The following is a 6,892-nucleotide window of genomic DNA, read 5'->3' as shown; positions in this document are numbered from 1 at the left end:
CAGGTTCTAACTTGGATCACAACAGTTGTCAGCATCCTGTCTCTGCTTCAGTTACAGTCTATAATGTGCAGATAAAGAAAACAGCCCTTTGTGGAAGTAAGAGGTTCCCTCCTAATAAGGTAGGAACAAGCCTCTCTATGTCGGCTCCTGTAGGAAGGAGGAGGAGGGAAAGGGGGGTTAGGAGGCCTCTTTAGTGTGACAGGTAAAGAGAGGGAACAAACTACAGGTCTACACTCCCACTCTCTCCACACACACACACACACACACACACACACACACACACACACACACACACACACACACACACACACACACACACACACACACACACACACACACACACACACACACACACACTCACACACACACACACACCACTGTAGCTCCATAATGATCCCTTCAGTTCACACCTCCACCTCTGGAACCAGGGGCCCCATGGGAGTGGAGAGGAGAAGGAGGGGAGGAGGAGGGAGGAGGAAGGTGAGGAGGGGGAGGGGAGGATGGGGAGGGAGGTGAGGGGGGAGGGGGGGGGAGGGGGAGGGAGGAGGGAGGAGGGAGGGGGGAGGAGGAGGGGAGGAGAAGGAGGGGGAGGAGGGGGGAGGAGGAGGAGGGAGGAGGGGAAGGAGGAGGGAGGAGGGGGAGGAAGGGGAGGAGGGGAAGGGATGGGGGCGTGGCAGCAGCCTCCTGAGGTAGCAGAGGAAGGAGGATATCTGCTCAGACAGAGATCGACCATAGTAGCTGAGTGGCTAATCATTACACTATAATAAACATATACAGAGGATTCATCTTTCAATGTGATATTGTCTTTGGGTTCTGCTTGTGTTTCCTCTGATATTAAGTTTCTATACAGTGACGTCACCTGTAGACGTATTCAAATATCTTTGTTGTTTTTCCTGGTAATCATTTGACTTATACTAACATTACTGAGGCTCTATCGGCAAAATGCCAACTCTGTGGGCTGGCTTGTAGCCAGACTATCCTCTCCTCTGTGTCTGTGGGCTGGCTCGTAGCCAAATGATCATCTGCTCTGTGTCTGTGGGGTGGCTCCTCTCCTCTGTGTCTGTGGGCTGGCCAGAGACTATCCTCTCCTCTGTGTCTGTGGGCTGGCTCTATGTCTGTGGGCTGGCTCGTAGCCAGACTATCCTCTGCTCTGTGTCTGTGGGCTGGCTTGTAGCCAGACTATCCTCTGCTCTGTGTCTGTGGGCTGGCTCGTAGCCAGACTATCCTCTGCTCTGTGTCTGTGGGCTGGCTCGTAGCCAGACTATCCTCTGCTCTGTGTCTGTGGGCTGGCTTGTAGCCAGACTATCCTCTGCTCTGTGTCTGTGGGCTGGCTTGTAGCCAGACTATCCTCTGCTCTGTGTCTGTGGGCTGGCTCGTAGCCAGACTATCCTCTGCTCTGTGTCTGTGGGCTGGCTCGACTATCCTCTGCTCTGTGTCTGTGGGCTGGCCAGACTATCCTCTGCTCTGTGTCTGTGGGCTGGCTCGTAGCCAGACTATCCTCTGCTCTGTGTCTGTGGGCTGGCTCAGCCAGACTATCCTCTGCTCTGTGTCTGACCAGACTATCCTCTGCTCTGTGTCTGTGGGCTGGCTCGTAGCCAGATGATCCTCTGCTCTGTGTCTGTGGGCTGGCTCGTAGCCAGACTATCCTCTTCTCTGCTCTGTGTCTGTGGGCTGGCTCGCCAGACTAGCCAGACTATCCTCTGCTCTGTGTCTGTGGGCTGGCTTGTAGCCAGACTATCCTCTGCTCTGTGTCTGTGGGCTGGCTTGTAGCCAGACTATCCTCTGCTCTGTGTCTGTGGGCTGGCTTGTAGCCAGACTATCCTCTGCTCTGTGTCTGTGGGCTGGCTTGTAGCCAGACTATCCTCTGCTCTGTGGGCTGGCTCGTAGCCAGATGATCCTCTGCTCTGTGTCTGTGGGCTGGCTCATAGCCAGACTATCCTCTCCTCTGTGTCTGTGGGCTGGCTCGTAGCCAGATGATCCTCTCCTCTGTGTCTGTGGGCTGGCTCGTAGCCAGACTATCCTCTCCTCTGTGTCTGTGGGCTGGCTCGTAGCCAGACTATCCTCTCCTCTGTGTCTGTGGGCTGGCTCGTAGCCAGACTATCCTCTCCTCTGTGTCAGTGGGCTGGCTCGTAACCAGACTATCCTCTGCTCTGTGTCTGTGGGCTGGCCCTATTTTCATCTGCACTAGAGCAAAACATTAAGGGATTGACGCTGGGCACGATGATGTAATGCAGATAGCCAGAGGGTCCGCTGTATCGATGCTGAGTTTTGGTGTGTGTGTGTGTGTGTATGTGCGCGTGTGTGTTTGTGTCTCTGTGTGTGTGTGTGTGTGTGTGTGTGTGTGTGTGTGTGTGTGTGTGTGTGTGTGTGTGTGTGTGTGTGTGTGTGTGTGTGTGTGTGTGTGTGTGTGTGTGTGTGTGTGTGTGTGTGTGTGTCTGTGTGTGTGTGTGTGTGTGTGTGTGTGTGTGTGTGTGTGTGTGTGTGTGTGTGTCTGTGTGTGTGTCTCTGTGTGTGTGTGTGTATGCGTGTTTGCACATAACACCATCAACAAACTACGACTATCATTTCTCAGTAGAAATCAATGAAATCCTGTCATGGTACATGTTGCAGATGACCCAGATGACCCACAACGACAGACACCATGGCAAAGATGATCCATCTCTAGGGAAGCACACAACATTCCAATACTATTAACACCCACACTGTCTGGTTCTGGTTCTGGTTCTGCCTATAGAAGTAGCCGAACCATCACCTAACTCAGATGAGCTTTAATAGTCTGTGTTAATAGATGAAGGAAATGAAGGACGGAGTCTGTGACCAAATGCAGCAGCACAACACGTGATTTAAAATGATGTGGTTTTGTGAAATATGACAAAGTTTTAGATCAATACATCATATTATCCAACGGGAAACCAGTAGAGTATCAGAAAACATTCCAATTGAACAACAACAACAAAGCAATATGTCTAAATAAGAGTACTGACCGACACAGACCGAAGCGAACCGTATTAATATCCATATGACCAGGAGAAGACCCGGCGCTCCAATCCGATCCATCATTCCAGCAGCCCAGCTCGTTCTTTTGTCATCTTGGGGGTAATTTCCGTAACATCTGTAGCAATAGCCTCCGAATATTTTCCGTGACCTTTGCAGATGTCATGAACTCAAGTCCCCTCTCTGTAGAAAAAATATATATAAACTAGGACGTGGGTAAATTGTGTTTGTAGCGCAAAAAGAAGAAGCTTCATACGCTACTCAGAGGCAGCCCGCTAGGACAATGTGATACAGTGAAAAGAGATGTGATCGTACATCTTCGGTCTCTGCTTCAATGGCTCGTTTGGTTTCCGCGTTGATTTAAATCCTAAAGGAAGGGAAAAGTCTCTGCGTTTGGGAGACAGAAGAGAAAGGCACGTCGGCAGTGCAGTTACGACACTGTCCCGTCCTTTATTTCGGGTTGGACTGTTCGGTGTTTATAGCTGTTATTTATTCTCCGTCCACAGCCGAGTATTTTCATCTCCCTTTAGGCACTATCCTGTGCATGAAAGTGGACAATGGTGCAGTGATCATTTACCGTGCAGTTACGCGTTGTCTGTCATATTTAAATTCAACCCAAATCCTAGTTTTGCGGTCGCTGCAGTTTGGTATGCCGAGCAGATCCTTCTTCGAATTGAATAATGTTTTTTCCCCATCCCGTGCAGGGAGGTCTTCATTGAATACGTCGTTATAATGTTGTCGTCAAATCCTGACCCCGAAAGGCCGGATGGTGGTATTGCATTCGCACCAGTGATTCTATGAAAATAAAAAATCAAATACATTTTTATTTGTCACATGCGCCAAATAAAACAGGTGTTGACCTTACAGTGTAATGCTTACTGACAAGCCCTTAACTAACAATGAGGTTGTTTTAAAAAAAATGACAGTTAAGAAAATATTTACTAAATAAACACAATAAAATAAGAATCAGGAGAATATACACAGGGGGTACAGGTACCGAGGTGGTACAGGTTTAGTCGAGGTAATTGAGGTAATATGTACATGTAGGCAAGGGGTAGAGACTAAGCATTATGTAACGGATGTGAAACGGTTAGCTAGTTAGCGGTGGTGCGCGCTAAATTGCGTTTCAATCGGTAACGATGCTTCGAGGGGGACTGTTGACGTGTGCAGAGTCCCTGGTTCGCGCCCAGGTCGGGGCGAGGGAACGGTCTAAAGTTATACTGTTACACATAGATAATAAACAGTGAATAGCAGCAGTGGGGGGAAATAAATGCAAATAGTCCGGGTAGACATTTGATTAATTGTTCATCAGTCTTATGGCTTGGGGGTAGAAGCTGTTAAAGGAGCCTTTTGGACTTTGCGCTCCGGTACCGTTTGCCATGCGGCAGCAGAGAAAACAATCTATGTCTTGGGTAGCTGGAGTCTTTGACAATGTTTTGGGCCTTCCTGTGACACATCCTATTATATAGGTCCTGAATGGCAGGAAGCTTGTCCCCAGTGATGTACTGGGCCGCTCCCACTACCCTCTGTAGCGCCTTACGGTCGGATGCCGAGCATTTGCCATACCAGGCGGTGATGTAATCGGTCAGGATGCTCTTGATGGTGCAGCTGTAGAACTTTTTGAGGATCTGGACACACTAACTTTTTGTTAGTGATGTGGACACCGACGCTCATCACTAAGCTAATGACCCTGGCACTAAACACCTCCCTCTGCAACTGGATCCTGGACTTCCTGACAGGCCGTCCCCTGGTGGTAAGGGTAGGTAACAACACATCTGCACGCTGATCCTCAACACGGGGTGGGGTGCGGGGGGGTGCCCCTCAGGGGTGCGTGCTCAGGGGGGCGTGCTCAGGGGGGTGTGCCCCTGTATATAGCCTCACTTTTTATTTTACTATTGCTGTTGAATTATTTTACTTTTATTTTATATTTTTTACTTAAAACGTATTTTTCTACATTGCTGGTTAAGGGCTTGTAAGTTAGCTTGTAAGTTAGCATTTCACTCTAAGGTCTACGACACCTGTTGTATTCGGCATTTTACTGTAAGGTCTACTACACCTGTTGTATTCGGGCGCATGTGACAAATAAACTTTGATTTGAATTTAATACTCTTTTGGTATTCGCCATGTTTAACTTAAATTCGTTTGAATTAGTTACTAAAATGCTGGCCCCATGTAATTTTCTACAACATATCATTATGGTTGGATTGCCGGAAGGCAGGGACGTATATCCTCGTCATCACCGTTGTCAAAGCTTGGAGCTCCTCGAGAAGAGGTGGTGGGTCCTTAAATTTAACAGAAACAAAAAGGCACTGCTGAGATTCGAACTCAGGATCTCCTGTTTACTAGACAGGCGCTTTAACCAACTAAGCCACAGCGCCGCCGAGTCGTGAAGGAAATAAAAGGGTAAATGTCTTTACTGTTGGTCAAATGTGAAACGGGAAATAGGGACCGTGTTCTCCAAAGGTCTTTTTTTTCTCGCTTCATCATATCACAGTCAGGTTTTACCAGTTGAATATTGACACTAACATAATACTTTTTCGTATTACAACTTTTCTAAAATATTTTATTAAAATATTTAAATGAGGCGATACAACGTTAAATATGCAATATTTGCATATCGCGCAAATAAATGTGTCTGGAAACTGGATGAAGTCAGGCTAAACATGTTAGTTTCATTTTAAGACACTCCAGGACCGGACTTGTCCAGGGCAGATAGCGGATAAATGCTTAAAAATATATATATTTATGTCAGTAAAATACTAGTCATGTAACGTTAAAATGCATTTTTGGCGCATTTTTCCAACGAAAATGTTATTTAGAATTTAAAAAATGAACAACCTATCAACAATTCCCTCTGGGAAAGTCTGGAGAATATATCTAAGTATAATCACACAACATGTGGTGAATGCAGATGGTTCTGGAGATGAGAAACAATAAGGGGGAGTCTGTGTTGGCTTGTGGGAAGATATAAGGGAGTCTGACTATCGGGAAATGAATGTTGAAGAAAAGTACACTGAATTTAGACTACCAAACGCCTATTTAGGCCCAATCACCATCTATTCAAAGTAAGTTACTATAGATAGTTCAGTTTGAAACATTCTCTATGAAATGGGCTTTTACATTATGTGTAATTAATTGTATGTAGTGAGCTATTAGTGTATTTCCATTTGGGAAAATAAAGAAAATTAACATTTTTATGTTTACCTTTAGAAAATACTAATATCAATTGACCAAAATACCAACAAATCCCAAAATAGGTAGATGCAAAAATGTAATTTAAGCAAGTGGTGCCTGGCCTTTTAAAAAGAGTCAGTAATGTTCACAAAAGGCTCCGCTGAGATTCGAACTCAGGATCTCCTGTTTACTAGACAGGCGCTTTAACCAACTAAGCCACGGCGCCAGTGAATGTTCACGTGAAAAAGGCTTTATATTTCCATCATGTATATCTCAAACTTCGTAATTTACATTTCATACGGTGTTACTCAAGTGAGCTTCATTGCAGAACATAAATTAAGCGATTATTGATCCCATAGTTTACATTTCAAACATTTACAAGCTCGGACAATGGTGTTCGGTCATAAAGTCGTCGCCCCAGACTCAACCTGTGTGTCAAATCAACATGTACTTGTGTCATGCTTCGTAAACAAACAGGTGAGTAACAGTGAAATGCTTACGGCCCTTCCCAACAATGCAGAGGAAGAAATATAATAAAATAAAACGAATAAATCCACACTGATCTGGGGTGTCGTGCTGCCGCAGCGCGTGCTCTTCTTCTTTCACTTTGACTCCAGAATACACGGAGCTGGTTAAACCATTTATAGGAAATTAATTATGATAAATTCTAAATAAATTATATTTAATTACCACTAAAAATCTCAAATATAATGCAATCTGCGAA

The 6,892-nt window shown here is 45.9% G+C and overlaps 2 non-coding genes across 2 annotated transcripts; both read right to left on the bottom strand.

Annotated features, from left to right (window-relative positions):
* Positions 1-5,298: 5,298 nt before the first annotated feature.
* Positions 5,299-5,372, bottom strand: trnat-agu. The gene has a single exon. It is a non-coding gene; the product is annotated as a tRNA-Thr (tRNA).
* A 948-nt stretch (positions 5,373-6,320) lies between these two features.
* trnat-agu lies at positions 6,321-6,394 on the bottom strand. The gene has a single exon. It is a non-coding gene; the product is annotated as a tRNA-Thr (tRNA).
* Positions 6,395-6,892: the final 498 nt, after the last annotated feature.

The sequence above is a fragment of the Oncorhynchus tshawytscha genome, unplaced genomic scaffold (assembly GCF_018296145.1).
Source record: "Oncorhynchus tshawytscha isolate Ot180627B unplaced genomic scaffold, Otsh_v2.0 Un_contig_2731_pilon_pilon, whole genome shotgun sequence".
Taxonomy (NCBI): domain Eukaryota; kingdom Metazoa; phylum Chordata; class Actinopteri; order Salmoniformes; family Salmonidae; genus Oncorhynchus; species Oncorhynchus tshawytscha.
The sequence above is the reverse complement of the archived record's forward strand: the minus strand, read 5'-3'. Positions and strand labels throughout refer to the sequence as shown.